This window comes from Typopeltis vanoorti, chromosome 11 (genome assembly GCF_054136105.1).
Source record: "Typopeltis vanoorti isolate ZY-2024b chromosome 11, IOZ_Tvanoo_1.0, whole genome shotgun sequence".
Lineage (NCBI taxonomy): Eukaryota > Metazoa > Arthropoda > Arachnida > Uropygi > Thelyphonidae > Typopeltis > Typopeltis vanoorti.
The window spans coordinates 81,243,048-81,259,005 of NC_143559.1; the positions used below are offsets into that span (position 1 = coordinate 81,243,048).

The following is a 15,958-nucleotide window of genomic DNA, read 5'->3' on the forward strand; positions in this document are numbered from 1 at the left end:
GGAGCAATCCACAGACCTGTCATAAACTTGGTTATTTGTCTCTGAATTCCTCTTCACCACCTCCTGGTCCCCTAAAAATGCAGGTGACTAATCTGTGCACAGTAGTCAACATGTGGTCGAATCATAGCCTTATAAAGAGGGATAATAACCAATCTTTACTTGTCAATGTGTTCTTCAACACCTAGGTAATCCTCTGAGCTATTTTGCCAACTCTTGCAATATGTCCTCTGAATTTCAAATCTCTATCACCTGCAGATTCCTAGCTTCATCAATTTCCTGTAAACAAGTACCATCAGTATGATATGAAGGGTGTAATCCTTTCATTCCAAAGTGCATTACGTTAATCTGACAACCATTGTCCTTTGTCCACACTGCCAATTTATTTAACCTCTCTATCGGCTGAGATGGATGAAATAGTGAGACCAACTTGCACTTCTTATCCATGTTATTCAATAGTTGTTACAGAATCGTATCCAGATTTATCTGGACATATATATATGTCCTGGCCGATTGGGGAGTTAAATTATCTTGTACAATATCTACATCACCTTTATTAATTGTTGCCCTCCCTAGTTTTGCATCATCAGCAAATAACTGAATATCTCTCCTCAAATCTTCCACTATATCATTAATGTAAAAATTAAAGAGCAATGGTCCTAGTACAGAGTCCTCCACTCCACCATACACCACCCTCTGATGTGTATCCCCCCCCCCGCCCCAAATCCATGCCACTAACCACATATCCATTCCCATTTACTTCAACCTATGTAATAATTTTCCATGTGGTATTCTGTCAAATGCCTTTTCAGAGTCCAGCAGTATCATAGTGTAGCCATTTCCTTTATCAAATTCCATTGTCAACTTATTATAAATGTGAATAAATTACTGAGGCAGGACCTCCCCTTTTACAAAGCCCTGCTGCCACTACAGAGTATCATATTCCTATTCACCCATTCCTGAATTTTATTTTAAATTGACTTTTCTAATACTTTAACCATTCCAGAGATAATAAGAGTACAACAGTTTGGGACCTTGCCAGAGCTGAGACTTAGATTAAACAACTTTGTCAAAGGCACTGTCAGTTTACTTGCACATCTCAGAGCACATGAGCTGACATACCATCCAGGCCTGCTGCTGTATTCGCATTGATATTTTTCAACATACTGACTACCTTAGTTCATCTACTTCAATTCTCACATCAGTCTCTTGCAAAGTGATTACTTAGTAATTGAACAATTTCTTTTGCTTCTGTCACTTTTCTCCCATCAGCACTGAGTAAAGTTATCTTTCTACAGTCATTCTTTCTCTTACTTGCTACATATTTTCTTTTATTAATTTTCTCTCAAAATCTGATTTAGCCATCCTTACTATACTTATCCTTCTTGCTTGTGCTTTATATTGCTCATGGGCACCTTTCTGTTTATATCCCTTCCACAATACTTTCTTTTTTTGCAGCTCCTGCTTTATATTTCTACTCATCCGCTTAATCCCTCCTCAGTTTATCCTCCTGACTCTGGATATGCAGTCTGATACTGCCTTTTACAAACAATTCCTGATTGCTTCCCATGCACTAATGACATTCATTCATTCCATGTAGCTTCTTATGCCAGCAATGCTCCAGATTGCCTCATAAGTTTGCTATAATTGCCAGCTTGTAGATCCACATAAATCCTTTCTTGAGTGAAATTCCATGTGTTGAACAATGTCTCAGGACAAGACTGCACGGTCACTTTCCCCTATCAGAGGGAGAGTTATTACTGTAGTTATGCTATAACTAGGATCCCAAACTCTGAAACCACTGGTCCCCCTCCATCACGTGCTGTTTTGGGTAATTATTCCTTAATAACTGTATAAATTCCCTTTCCATTTTGCATGTGCTCTTTCCTCCTTCCAATCTATATCCCTATAGTTTAAGTCTCCCATGATAATTGCTTGGTCTGCACTCATTGTGTTAATCTGCCAATTCATCAGTGCATGTCATCCATATCTTCTGAACCCACAGGTCTATAGCAGCCATTAATATATCTCACACCAGACGGCCTCAAATGAACCATTTCCTTCAGATCTATAATCTTCCTTAACTTCTAATTTTGTTAGTTGAAGTTCTTCAATTAATACCTTTCGTCTGTCTTCTCTGAAAATACAATATCCATTACATTCTATCACTATAACAACAGCATTCTCTAGGTATATGCATTTCAACATTACCTTGGGCCTACAGTTACCCTTGCACAATGTCATTACTTGCCCATTCGGATTTGAAACTTGGGGAAACTGTACCCAGCTCTTCACAATCATTCCTGCACTCCTACTCATCTATCCTGGGGGTGGCTATTTATTAACAGTCATTCCTACACTTACACTCATTTGTCACAGGGTTGGCTAGACACATGTTTGATCTCCCCTCCCCCCCAAATATGCCTAGTTTCCCTAGTTTTGCACTTCCAAATTCTCACTAAACAACTTGATGGACTGCACTTGGCAGTCATGGTCCTTCTTCTTCTCAATTCTGTCCTATGATACTGAGGCAATAGACTCACAATCCTTACTTTCTTACTCTTCATTTTTGCTACATCCAATAACTCTTTCATTGTATATTTCTCACCTTTCAAATCATTTGTGCCTGCCAAAACAATTAACTGATTCACTTCTTTCTTCTGCAAACTTATAGCTTCACTAACATCCTTTATCTTCATATCTGGGTATATACCTTAATAATAATATTATTATTATTCAGGCCTCCATGAAGTCAAGAGACTCATTGCAGGAGGTCCTTCTTAGGAAACACAAATTCTATCATACCACTCCTTGAACTCACTTGCTCTCACCACTCTATCAGACAATGCATTCAATAGTTCCACCAATCTCCATACAAAGAAACCTCCCTCTCTTGCTCACAGCTTCCTTTCGTACTTTCCAGGGGATGGTCCCTTGTCATTGCTTCTTTCCGCTGCTCCACGAAGCGAAATAACTCTCCAATGTCAATCTGTAACTGCCTCTCAACAGTTTAAAAGTCTCGATCATATAACCTCTCCATCTTCTATCCCTCAAGCTCTGCAGTCCACATTCCCTCAGCTGATCCTCATAATTAACATTGTAGAGTCCTGAAACCATCTTTGTTATCTGCCTCTGCACCTTCTCAACAGTTAATTTATTCCCTTTGAATGCTGGGGACCAAATTTGAGAACAATAGTCTAAGTGTGGTCTGATTAGGGTCTTATACAATGGAATGCAAGTCAGCATCTTTCTCAGTATTGCAGAAATCCTCTGGGTTACCTTCACCACCTTTGCAATGTGCCTCCTGAATTTCAGTTTTCTATCGATCATTACCCCCAGATCTCGTCTCCCCTACTTCCTCCAGTACAACTCCTATAAGCGAGCATGCAGCCTCCCATTGATGTATCCCAAACTTCAAGACTTTACATTTTGCTGCATTAAACCCTTACCCCATTCATTTGCCCATCTTTCTAGTTTATTCAAATCCTCTTGCAGGGCTGCCACATCAGTACTATTACTAATAACCCTTCGGAGCTTCACATCATCTGCAAACAACTAAATATCCCCTTGCAATCCATTGATATAAAGGTTAAATAATACAGGTCCCAGTACTGAGTCCTGTGGAACCCCACAACTCTCTGATACCTATCAAACAGCCAATCCTGAATCCAGTTGACTAATCCGATCTAAACCCATATGCTATAATTTAAATATCAGCTTATCATGTGGCGTCCTGTCAAATGCCTTTGCAAAATCCAAAAATATGGCAGTGTATGCTTTTCTCTCATCAACTTCTCTTGTCACTTTATTATAAAAGGTAATCATATTACTTAAGCAAGAGTACCCCTTAACAAATACATGTTGATTCTCACAGATTATATTACCCTCATCTGCCCTAAACTGAATATAGTCCATTGCTAATTTCTCCAAGACTTTAACAACTACTGATGACACACAAACTGGCCTATAATTAGATACTTCTAGTCTGCTATCTCCCTAATGCAATGGCACTATCTTACCTTCCTTCCATTCCTTGGGTACCTTTCCTGTAGCCAGACTTTCATTGAAAAGCCAGGTTAAAGGTGCTGTCGGTTCTTTAGCACATTCTCTCAAACCCCATGGTGAAATATACCATCCGGTCCCACTGCTTTACCGACATCCAGAGTACTTAGTATTTGGAACACACTCTCCTCTTGCACCTCTAAACCTTGAAACTGCCCTATCCCTCTAGCATTAAAACCTTCTTCTCCAGGATGAAATACTCCAATTGAACAACTCCACTATGTCCTCTGCATCAGTCACTCTATTCTCATTTTTATTCCACAATGTCATTTTTCCACAATCATTTCTCCTCTTAGTGACCACATAGCTAAAAAATTCTCTCGGATATTCTTTGGATTTTAGTGCCAATCTCTTTTCTTCTCATATTCCAGTTTTGCCTTCCTCACCATACTAGTCACTCTCTTGGTCTGAGTTTTATATTCTTCATGCATCTGCTCTCCACCCTTCTTCTCTTCCCTAACTGTTAATTTTAAGGAAATGCAACGTATACTATTATATCAATTAAATAACATTAATTAATACTTCCAGTATTTCGGTAATGTTACATTACCATCTTCAGGGAACATAAAAATTAATGAAATATGCATGCAGACACTAACACTGTACAAATATGGCTGAAGAAAACAACTGAAGTCAGTCCTAGAGTCCTAAAGGGTGCCACCTAGTGGGCCAAATTGGGTATTAATCTTGGCTGTTGGGCTCATTTTCTAAGATTGCATGCCTCCCATATTTGGGGCAGTCTCATGCATCCAAATTTATTGAGATCTGGGGAGTTTCTTAAAGCTGAGGACTGAACAAATATGGCTGAAGACAACAACTGAAGTCAGTCCTATTTCATTAATTTTTATGTTCCCTGAAGGATGGTGATGTAACATTACCAAAATATTGAATGATATAATCACGTAATCACAAGAAAGATATTTATTTAACCAAATATTTCGGTCTGGAAATAGCAGACCATCGTCGGTGGTATTACAAGAACAGTTTAAAAAATATACAAGCTAGAATACTAACAATAGATCGTTGAAATCAGAACATGGCGCGTGATGTTATATCACTAAGTATGAAACAAAATATTTTGAAGTAGAAACATGATTGAATTTGCTATTAAAAAAAAAAAAAAAAAAAAAAAAAAAAAAATTAATGAGTAATCTTGATTAGGCTTTCCCAGATTTTTGATATAGATATGCAGTCATTACGATTCAGGTTGGGATGATGGAGCAAGGCCTCCACGCTTTCCTTGAACAAACGTTCGAACCTATAACGGGATCTATGTAAGAGGCGCGTTTTGGACCAAAGGATGCTGTGGTCAGTTTCAATCCCGTGTTGAGCCAAACCAGACTTTTCAGGTTTATTGTGAAGAATGGATGATTGATGTTCTTGGATTCTTTTTTCAAGAGAACGTCCAGTCTGTCCAAAGTAAGAGAGATCACAGTTGCAAGGAATTTGATAAACTCCAGGAAGAGATAAAGTTGAGCGTTTGTCTTTAGGAGAAGGAAAATGAGAAGACAATTTGTTAATAGGAGAATACGTAGCTGTTAAATCATATTTCTTCAAAATTCTTGCGATAGGTTCTGAAATACCGGAGATATAAGGAATAGGTACTCGACGTATTGAATCTTTGTTGTTTTGTGGAGGATTATAAGATGTAAGAAGACGTTGAATACTTTTTTCAGAAAAGCCATTGAGTTTCATGTGTTGCTGGATAGTAGAAAGTTCTTTCTGTAGATAATCAAAAGTAGAACAATTAGTTTTGGCTCTTTTGATGAGACATTTTATAATTCCTGTTTTATGACATGGATGATGGGCTGATTCTTTCAGAATATAACGACCTGTGAATGTTGGTTTCCTGTATACTGTAGTTGTAAGAATATTTGAAGATGATTTTTAGACGTTCTCCTCATCCGATCATCTTCAAATATTCTTACAACTACAGTATACAGGAAACCAACATTCACAGGTCGTTATATTCTGAAAGAATCAGCCCATCATCCATGTCATAAAACAGGAATTATAAAATGTCTCATCAAAAGAGCCAAAACTAATTGTTCTACTTTTGATTATCTACAGAAAGAACTTTCTACTATCCAGCAACACATGAAACTCAATGGCTTTTCTGAAAAAAGTATTCAACGTCTTCTTACATCTTATAATCCTCCACAAAACAACAAAGATTCAATACGTCGAGTACCTATTCCTTATATCTCCAGTATTTCAGAACCTATCGCAAGAATTTTGAAGAAATATGATTTAACAGCTACGTATTCTCCTATTAACAAATTGTCTTCTCATTTTCCTTCTCCTAAAGACAAACGCTCAACTTTATCTCTTCCTGGAGTTTATCAAATTCCTTGCAACTGTGATCTCTCTTACTTTGGACAGACTGGACGTTCTCTTGAAAAAAGAATCCAAGAACATCAATCATCCATTCTTCACAATAAACCTGAAAAGTCTGGTTTGGCTCAACACGGGATTGAAACTGACCACAGCATCCTTTGGTCCAAAACGCGCCTCTTACATAGATCCCGTTATAGGTTCGAACGTTTGTTCAAGGAAAGCGTGGAGGCCTTGCTCCATCATCCCAACCTGAATCGTAATGACTGCATATCTATATCAAAAATCTGGGAAAGCCTAATCAAGATTACTCATTAATTTTTTTTTTTTTAATAGCAAATTCAATCATGTTTCTACTTCAAAATATTTCGTTTCATACTTAGTGATATAACATCACGCGGCATGTTCTAATTTCAACGATCTATTGTTAGTATTCTAGCTTGTATATTTTTTAAACTGTTCTTGTAATACCACCGACGATGGTCTGCTATTTCCAGACCGAAATATTTGGTTAAATAAATATCTTTCTTGTGATTACGTGATTATATCATTCAGTCTTATGTCGCAAGTATCCTTAAAACAACAAATTACCAAAATATTGGTATTACTTAAAGTTATTTAATTGATATAATAGTATACGTTGTATTTCCTTAAAATTAACAGTTATGTATCACCAACGTATAAGTCTCTCTACAAGAATATCTCTTCCATAATCTCTTTTTCACCTGCAGTTCCTGTTTGATATTGTTTGTCATTCACTTTAATCCAAATTGTGTCTGCTTCTTCACTCATGGAATACAGCTTACCATTGCTGCTAACAAATATTCCTTCACCATTTCCCAAGCACTAATGATATCCTGGCCTTCCAATTCTGCTCTCCATGGAACTGCTCCAAGTTGATATCTAAGATTACTGTAATCACCTGCCTTATAATTCCACGTCTGTTCCCTTTTCTTTGATACTTCTGCACGACTATTCATCTTCCACGTCAAAACCACATGGTCACTCCTCCATTTCGACGGAGAGATGTCATCTCAGTTATTATTAGCTCTTCTGATGCTATGATCAAATCCAAAACTCTTGAACATCTTGTTCCCTCTATTACATGTTGCCTACAACATTTGTTGTCCAAGAATTCTGGAAATTCCATTCCCTTATTACTACATGAATTTTCCTCTTCCCAGTTTATACTGCTGTAGTTAAAATCGCCCCACTAAATATCCTGTCTTGCCCACCTCTACCTCACATCGTATGCTTTCAAAACCATTAGTGTCACTGCCTTCCAAAGCCTCCATTCTTAGAGGACATAAGTCATCACTTATCATAAGCAGTACTCCCCCACCATGTTTTCCCCTCCTATCCTGCAGAAAAATGCTGTACCCTGCTACTTCTATTCCTGTTACTATATCATATTCTGTGAACCATGTCTCAGAGATCCCAATAATCTTTAGCCAGGCTGATGCTATCAGCACCACCAATCCATCTCCTTTATTCCGGATACTCCTGGCATTATTATAAAGCATAAAAATGTCACTGTTTCTATACCTATTATTACCTCTCCAGACCCCACTGGACTCAGTGCTACCTGATGTCATCCCGCTTCCCCCAAGCACCCATTCCCGCAAGAGGCCACCCCTGTAACTATCCACCCTGGGAATTCTAGTTTCCCTACACTGACACATTCGTGACTTGTTCAGAAAAAAACAGCAATCTCTCCAGATGTCTACATCTTTACTCATTCAAATGCCCTCCAAGCATCCACATATTCCAATCCTCTCTTCTGACACATTCTGGCTATTATGCTATTCATTATTACTGCTCTTCTGCTAAGCTCCTCATTATCATACCTTATATACCTTAATAAATGTTCTTTTTAATTAGTTTTCTTTTATAACAAGATTTTATGCTGGATTGGATATTATATTATCAACTGAATTACATATTACAAGGATGTGAGTAATGAGGTGAGGTTCATGATAGTTGAGAAATGACGCCTGCTCAAAATGGACATTTAGATATTTTAACATGTTCATTCTGGGGCAAGAAAAAATTTTCAGGACAGCTAGATAATGAAATGTTTACTCATACTACCTGTTTGTGCATTGATAGTATGCCACTCTTGATGGGTTCTTCAATTAGAACCAATCTGTATAGGGAGAGGGGGGGGGGATGTGTTTCAGGATATGTTAAAAACCAATCACCAGAGTTAAAGATCGGTACTATCAACGTAAAAAGCCTGAATGGCAAAGAAATGGAGCTAGCTGAGGAATTAGATAAGTACCAGATCGACATAACAGGGGTGACTGAAACAAAAAAGACCAAAACTGGTGAGATCTCTCTGAGCAATAAATACAAAATGTTATATTCAGGCAATGACAATCAAGGAAAAGAAGGGGTAGCCATAGTATTCAACACAAAATACGAGGCTAATCTTCTTGAATGGCAGTCAGTCTCAAGTAGAGTAATGTGGGCAAATATGAGAATGGGGAACTGGACAATGAGACTTATTTGTGCCTATGGTCCCACAGAAAGTTCTACTAAGGTAGAAGTGGAGGAATATTTTGAGGCTTTAGAAAAAGCAACTGACACAATGAAAAAGGAAAAGTTGGTCCTTGTTGCGGATCTAAATAGCAGAATAGGAAATGATTGTGAGACATACAAAAATATTTTGGGAAAATTTGGAGAAAAGAGCAAAGCTAATAATAATGGCAAATATCTGTTGAATTTCTGCTCAGGACATGGACTGGTTATTACTAACACCATGTTCCAACATAAAAATGTGCACAAATTCACACGGAGAGAAGAGGCTAGGAATAAGAAAAGTCTCATTGACTATGTTATTGTTGATAGTGATGTTTTCTCCCTGGTGCAGGACACCAGAGTGTACAGAGGATTTGAAATTGGAAGTTATCACTATTTAGTCTTGAGCAGGATAAAATTGAATTTCATATTGAAAAGAATAACATGTAAGAAAGTTTTAAAGCGAATAAAAGTTGAGCAGATCTCAGATGTGAAGTGTAGACTAAAATACACAAAGATTATTGAAGAAAAAATGAAAGAGTTTGAGAACAGGAATCAAACCTTGGAGATTCGGTGGCAAACTCTGAAGAAAACATTGATTGATTCAGCCAGAGAGGCATGTGGTGAGGTCTGCAAGGATAAAAAAAAGAAAACTCCCTGGTGGACACAGGAAGTTAAAGAGGCAGTGATGGAAAAGAAGAAAGCATATCAAAAGTTCCTGTCATATAAGTCAGCTTGTGCTCCTAGAGAATATAGAAAAAAATGCAAGAATGCTAAACACTGTGTAAAGCTAGCTAAAACAAAAGTCATGGGAGGACTTTGGCAAGAATATAGAAAATAAATACCAAGAAGGTGGCAAAATATTCTGGAGGTTGATGAAGAAGCTTAGGAATGGAGGAAAGAGTGCTGTAAAAGGAGTTAGAGATGATAAAGGTGACATGAAAACTGGAGAAAAAGATATCCTTGAAGTATGGAGTAATTACTTTGAAAAACTGCTAAATGAAACAAGCAGTGATGACAGCACAGTGGTAAAAAACACTGACCAGGCAGGAATACATATCCATACTTGAAGTAGAAAAAGCTATCAAAGGCTTGAAATGTGGAAAGGCAGCTGGAGTAGATGATATTCGACCAGAAATGCTGAAGTATGGTGGTATAAGAGTCTTACAGTGGCTGCACTGCATAGTTCAGAAAGCCTGGACAGAGGGATGAATTCCTGATGACTGGAGTAGAGCTCTCATAGTACCCATATATAAAAAGGGAAATAAAACTGAATGTGAGAATTAGAGAAGTATTTCCCTACTGAGTGTTCCTGGCAAGATCTATGCAAGTATACTTGAGAAATGGTTGAGAAGAATTGTGGAAGAAAAGCTCGGTGAAGAACAAGCTGGATTCAGGCCAAACAGAGGCTGTCAGGATCAGATCTTCACTTTACGACAAATAGTCGAGAAAGCATGGGAATATAACAAAGATCTGTATTTAAGTTTTGTTGATTTGGAAAAGGCATATGACAAGGTGCCAAGAGAGAAGCTATTCAATACGCTGCAGTTATATGGTGTCAATGGGGCATTATATCAAGCAATACTTAGTCTTTATTTGAGTTGTAAGTCAGCAGTTAGAATTGAAGGAAGTACAGGAAGATGGTTTAATGTTAAATCTGGTGTGAGACAAGGATGTACATTATCCCCTCTGTTATTCATTATCTATATGGATCACATTATGAAGGAAAGTGATATTAACCTCCCTACCGGCTGAGGTGGATGAAATATCCACCCCACCATAGCATTCTGCATGGATCAAATCTTGATCGGCATTGTCCCTTTTATCATGCCATTACCTCCCTCCGCCGTTAATCCCTTTACGGCTATTTTAGAGCCATTCGTGGATTAACTGTTAGTGTCTGACTAACAGTTTGTGTCACTTGTCTTTACACACACTGTTTTACTTGTAATTTTCTTTACTGTCCTAAAATATTTGACTTTTTTACCTCTAAAATGATTTATTGTGTTTCTTCGCAAAATTTGAAATTTGAATAACGAATTTAACATGTGCAAAAATAATCAATCCTGAAATGACCATCGATCAGCCTTTGCAATGAATCTATTTAGTAGAAGCAAATTCTGCTGTATTTTAAATTTATTCTTCAAATCACTGCAACAGAACAGTTGCCCTGGTTGTTCCAATATAGAAACAACTTTTTTCGCGAATTTTCAGATGTTTGCATTGAACATATTATGTCACGTATTTATATTTTTAAATAATATTTATTGAAATAAATATGACCTTTTGCTTTCTTTCCTAGCAAAATACCGTTATATGGATTATCACATTTCAGTTCTAGAAACGATTTTTTTTTTTTTTTGTTTTATGAACAACAAACGATGTTATACTGCATAACTTGGTTTCCGATTGTGAATCTTTTTAGTATCGAGAATTTATATCCAATGATGTTTTAGCAGGGATTTTTAGCCTTTTTTTTTTTTTTTGTAGGTTGCACATTACTATAATATCCAATGCGTAACCACCATAGATATGCTGAAAATATAATATGAAGGATATCATATACAGAATAATTCAACATTTATGCTCATTTTGAATATTTGCTAATGCTTACCCCCCCTTCCCATCCTTATCCTCTCCTGGAATTCACTTACATAACCACTCTAAATTTCTACAGGTTAGAAAACGTTTCTAGACAGTATTCAAAATCTATTACTTCATTTTACCGTTTCGACAAAAGAAATAAGGCAATAAAATTGTTGTACCCTGAAGCTTCTAATTCTGCACTATTTCTTTGCAATCTAAAACCAGCTGTTCTACTGTCTGCTGAAATGATTTGAAATTTTTGAAATACTATGCTATATTTTCACCACATAAAATTGTTTATATGCATACCACACAAAAGAAAGTTCAGTAGTATATTTTAGTTTCTATTTCTTAAAATAATCTAAATATTTTTACTTATGCTTCTGGGTGTTATTTCTGAAGTAATCTATGTCTTAGAAATACTTGTAGTAATCCTCTTAGCTGGTGGGAAAGGTAAAGGCTTAGATTACTCTCAGTGCTATTGAGGAAGAAAATTGAGAACGCTTAGCTAGAAGGGACACTAAAGTGCCTCAAGCTATAGTCCGAGATACATCAAGAATGTCGTGTTTTGTTTTCAATTGTTGATTAGTAGACATATAATAGAAGAAAATACAGACATTTCTTTTACAGGGTGATACAGTATTTATGCTGAAATAAGTTCTTAATTTATAACAATCAGTTTCATTTTTATTATCGAAAAATTATAAATTATTTCATATAATTATCTTGAAAAAGAGGACTTGAATTATTTTAAAAGAAAAGGAGCATATACTTCACATAATCTTATTTTTTGAGGAGGGCAGGAAGGTTATATTGAAGACTTATTCAATTTGCATATATTTCAGAGAATTTATTTTATAAATCGTTTGCAAGACAACTGTTTTGAACGTAAATCACTTGGGGAACATGCCCATTCATTTTAGTGTAAATAGTAGCAAAAGATTTAGCTACTTCAATAATGTCACCTATCTAAACTAGAAGAAAATATCGTTATATCTGCTGATGTTAGAACTCTTACATAAATAATTTTTCTGGCATGAATTCTCTATCAGCTATAATGTAATCAATCTACAGATTTCTGCCCTCTTGTATTCTACCATCTTATGTGCAGTGATTTCTTCTTTGTACTACAAGAAAAAAATCAGATAGCACAAGAAAAATATGGAGTATTTTCTTTTTCATTGGGTGAATTTACAATGTTCTCACTTAGTGTTTTGAAAAGAAAGTACAAATGATTTTTTTCTTACTATTTTTGCCATTAGAACATCTGATACAATTACAAGAGTGGCATTTTACCGTTTTCCTCCCGACGAGAAAAAGAAATATGACAATATTATTATTATTATTATTATTGTTATTATTGTTCCGGGAAACTCCAAGGAGTCGACACTCATCGAGGGAGGCCCTAACATCATGTCAAGAACAACTATTCAACATTCACACAGTATCTATCATACCTTGCCTTGAACTCATTCACAGTCCTAGCACCCACAACAGACTCTGGAAGCTTATTCCACTCATTTACCACTCTCCAAGTAAAGAACCTAGCTCTAACACCCTTGTCAACCACGCTCTTGCCCAGCTTCCATGCATGGCCCTAGTCCTCCCACCACCAGTCATATTTTCAAAAATATCTTCTGGATCAATCTTATAAAAATCCTTCAGTAATTTGAATGTCTCAATCATATCACCCCTCCTTCGCCTATCGTCCAATTTCTGCAACCCACAAATCTTCAACCTATTCTCATAAGGTTCATTCCACAGACCTGCTATCATCTTGGTCACTCATCTCTGGACCCTCTCCACTTCCTCCCCATCACGAAGAAACCCTGGTGCCCATAGCTGGGCACAGAAGTCCAGATGGGGTCTTATCAAGGCTCGATACAGAGGAACAACAACTTGTTCGTCTCTGCATGTTAAAGTATTTTTCAGAAGCCAAGTGATTTGGTGAGCTGTTTTAGTTACTTTTGCAATGTGTCCCCTAAACTTCAACTCCCTATCCACCAACACTCCCAAATTCCTGGCCTCATCAATCTCCTGGAGTATGATTCCACCAATGCGATATACTGCTGCTATTCTTTTCACCCCAAAGTGCATAACCTTACACTTTGCCACATTAAATTGACATCCATTTTTCCTAGCCCAGTCCTCCAAACTATCCAAATCATCCTGTAAAATTTTGACATCTTGTGCACTCACAATTGCTCTACCCAACTTTGCATCATCAGCAAACAAGTGAGCACTTCCTCTCAGATCCTTTCCAATATCATTGATGAACAAATTGAAAAGCAGTGGTCCAAGAACAGAGCCCTGTGGTACTCCACTAGTCACAAGACGTCTTTTAGACTCCACTCCTGAATAAACCACTCTTTGATATCTCTCCTTCAACCACCCTCTTATCCATCTCACCAACCCTATATCTATACCCATCTGCTCCAGTTTACTGATTAGGGTTCCATGTGGTATCCTATCAAAGGCCTTGGCAAGGTCCAGTAGTATCACTGTAAACCCATTACCCCTATCCAGTTCAGCCGTCACTGTATTATAAAACGTGAGCAAGTTACTGAGGCATGATCTACCCTTCACAAAACCATGTTGTCCCCCATACAATATCCTATTTTCATCTATCCAATCCTGTATTCTTTTCTTGACTAATTTCTCTAAGACCTTGACAATGATTCCTGATATGCTAATCGGTCGGTAATTTACAACAGCAGTCTTGGAACCACCTTTATACAGTGGAACTATTTTCCCCTCTTTCCACCCGCTCAGGACTAACCCAGACCCGAGACTCAAATTAAACAAAATGGTCAAGGGTACTGACAATTCTTTAGCTGCTTCTCGTACAGCACGAACTGGTATACCATCCAATCCCACAGATGTATTGACATTGAGGTTATGCAATAGACTACTCACCTCCACTTCATTAACCACAATTCCTGTATAATCTACTGGTTTATTCGTTTCTGCAATGTCACCACCTGGATGATATATTTTTGCAAAGTGCTCACTCAGTAACTCAACTATCTCAACTGATTCAGTTACCTCCTTACCATCGGCATTCTTTAAAATCAATCTGCCATGTACATTTTTCCTTTTACTTGCTACATATCTAAAAAACTGTTTAGGATTCTCTTTAGCCTGCATGGCCAATGTTCTTTCGTAATCCTTTTTTGCTTTTCTTATCACACTCGTCACCCTTCTGGCCTGTGCTTTATACCGTTCATGTGCCTGCCGGTCACCCTTCTCCTTAAATTCCCTCCATAGTTGTTTCTTTTTTTGCAACTCAAGCTTAATGGTGTTATTCATCCATTTAACCCCTACTTGATTTATTATTCGGACTCTAGGTATACAGTCAGCCATTGCTTCATGCAAGCACTTCTTAACTACCTCCCATGCACTATCAACTTCTAGTCCTTGCAGTTGTACATGCCATGGCACTGAACCAATCAAACTCCTAAGCTTGTCATACTTTCCAGCCCGATAATTCCACATGTACCCTGTCTTAATTGAAAATTCTACACCTTTAGCCACCTCCCAAGTTAAGACCCTATGATCACTCTCTCCGATTGGTGGGAATGTGGTCATATTTGTTACAGCCAAATCCTCAGATGTAATTACTAGGTCAAGCACTCTCTGACCCCTAGTATTTTCCATTACATGCTGTCGCAGATAGTTATCCCTTAATAACCGCATAAAATCCAGTTCCTTCCTCCCGTGTGTCCTCTCCTCACTCCAATGAATGCGACCATAGTTGAAATCTCCCATAATAATCACCCTCCTTCCACTCATTTCTTCTATTTGCTTGTGCATACTGTCACCACCATCTTTTCCATCACCTGGTCTATAGCAGCACCCAATTGTATATTTAGTTCTGCTAGCCACAATCTCACACCAAATGGCCTCAAATGTGCTCTTTTCTCTATCCTGCAATTCAACTTCTATTCTCCTTGGCTGGAGCTCATCAGCTATCAATCAATAATATTGTTGATTCTGTCGAACATTTATAGTGGAAATTTTTAATACAAAACTTTGTAATTTAAATATATACATATATAAGCAAAAGTATTGCTTATTATAAAATTGGAGCATAATATCTGAACTAGCAGAAAATATATACATATCAATTTAAATCATAACCGTTAATTTTATTTTGTAATGACCAATTATACAGGGAAACCAAGAAGGTGAAAGTGAAAAGAACAGTAGAATACAATATAAAGAAAAAAAATTAGTGATATTTTTAAAGAATTTCATTATTCTTTATAAAGCAAAGTCGCTCAAGCATGTCCTTCAGGAAATCTGGGAAGTATACTTCGAATCATGATTTTGAACAAAAATATAGTATAATATCAAACGTCGGCAGCTGGTTTTGTTAAATAATATTTCAAATAATTATTGTGAATTAATTTCTTCGAGAACAAAGAAAATGGTTTGTGGAGTAAGCAATTAGAAAAAA

At 37.1% G+C, this 15,958-nt stretch overlaps 1 protein-coding gene across 2 annotated transcripts in view; it reads right to left on the reverse strand.

Annotated features, from left to right (window-relative positions):
• The window catches only part of LOC150101792 (calcium-activated chloride channel regulator 1-like), a 252,305-nt gene that overhangs the window by 17,646 nt on the left and 218,701 nt on the right, over positions 1–15,958 (reverse strand). The gene's annotated exons all lie outside the window — the stretch shown is intronic.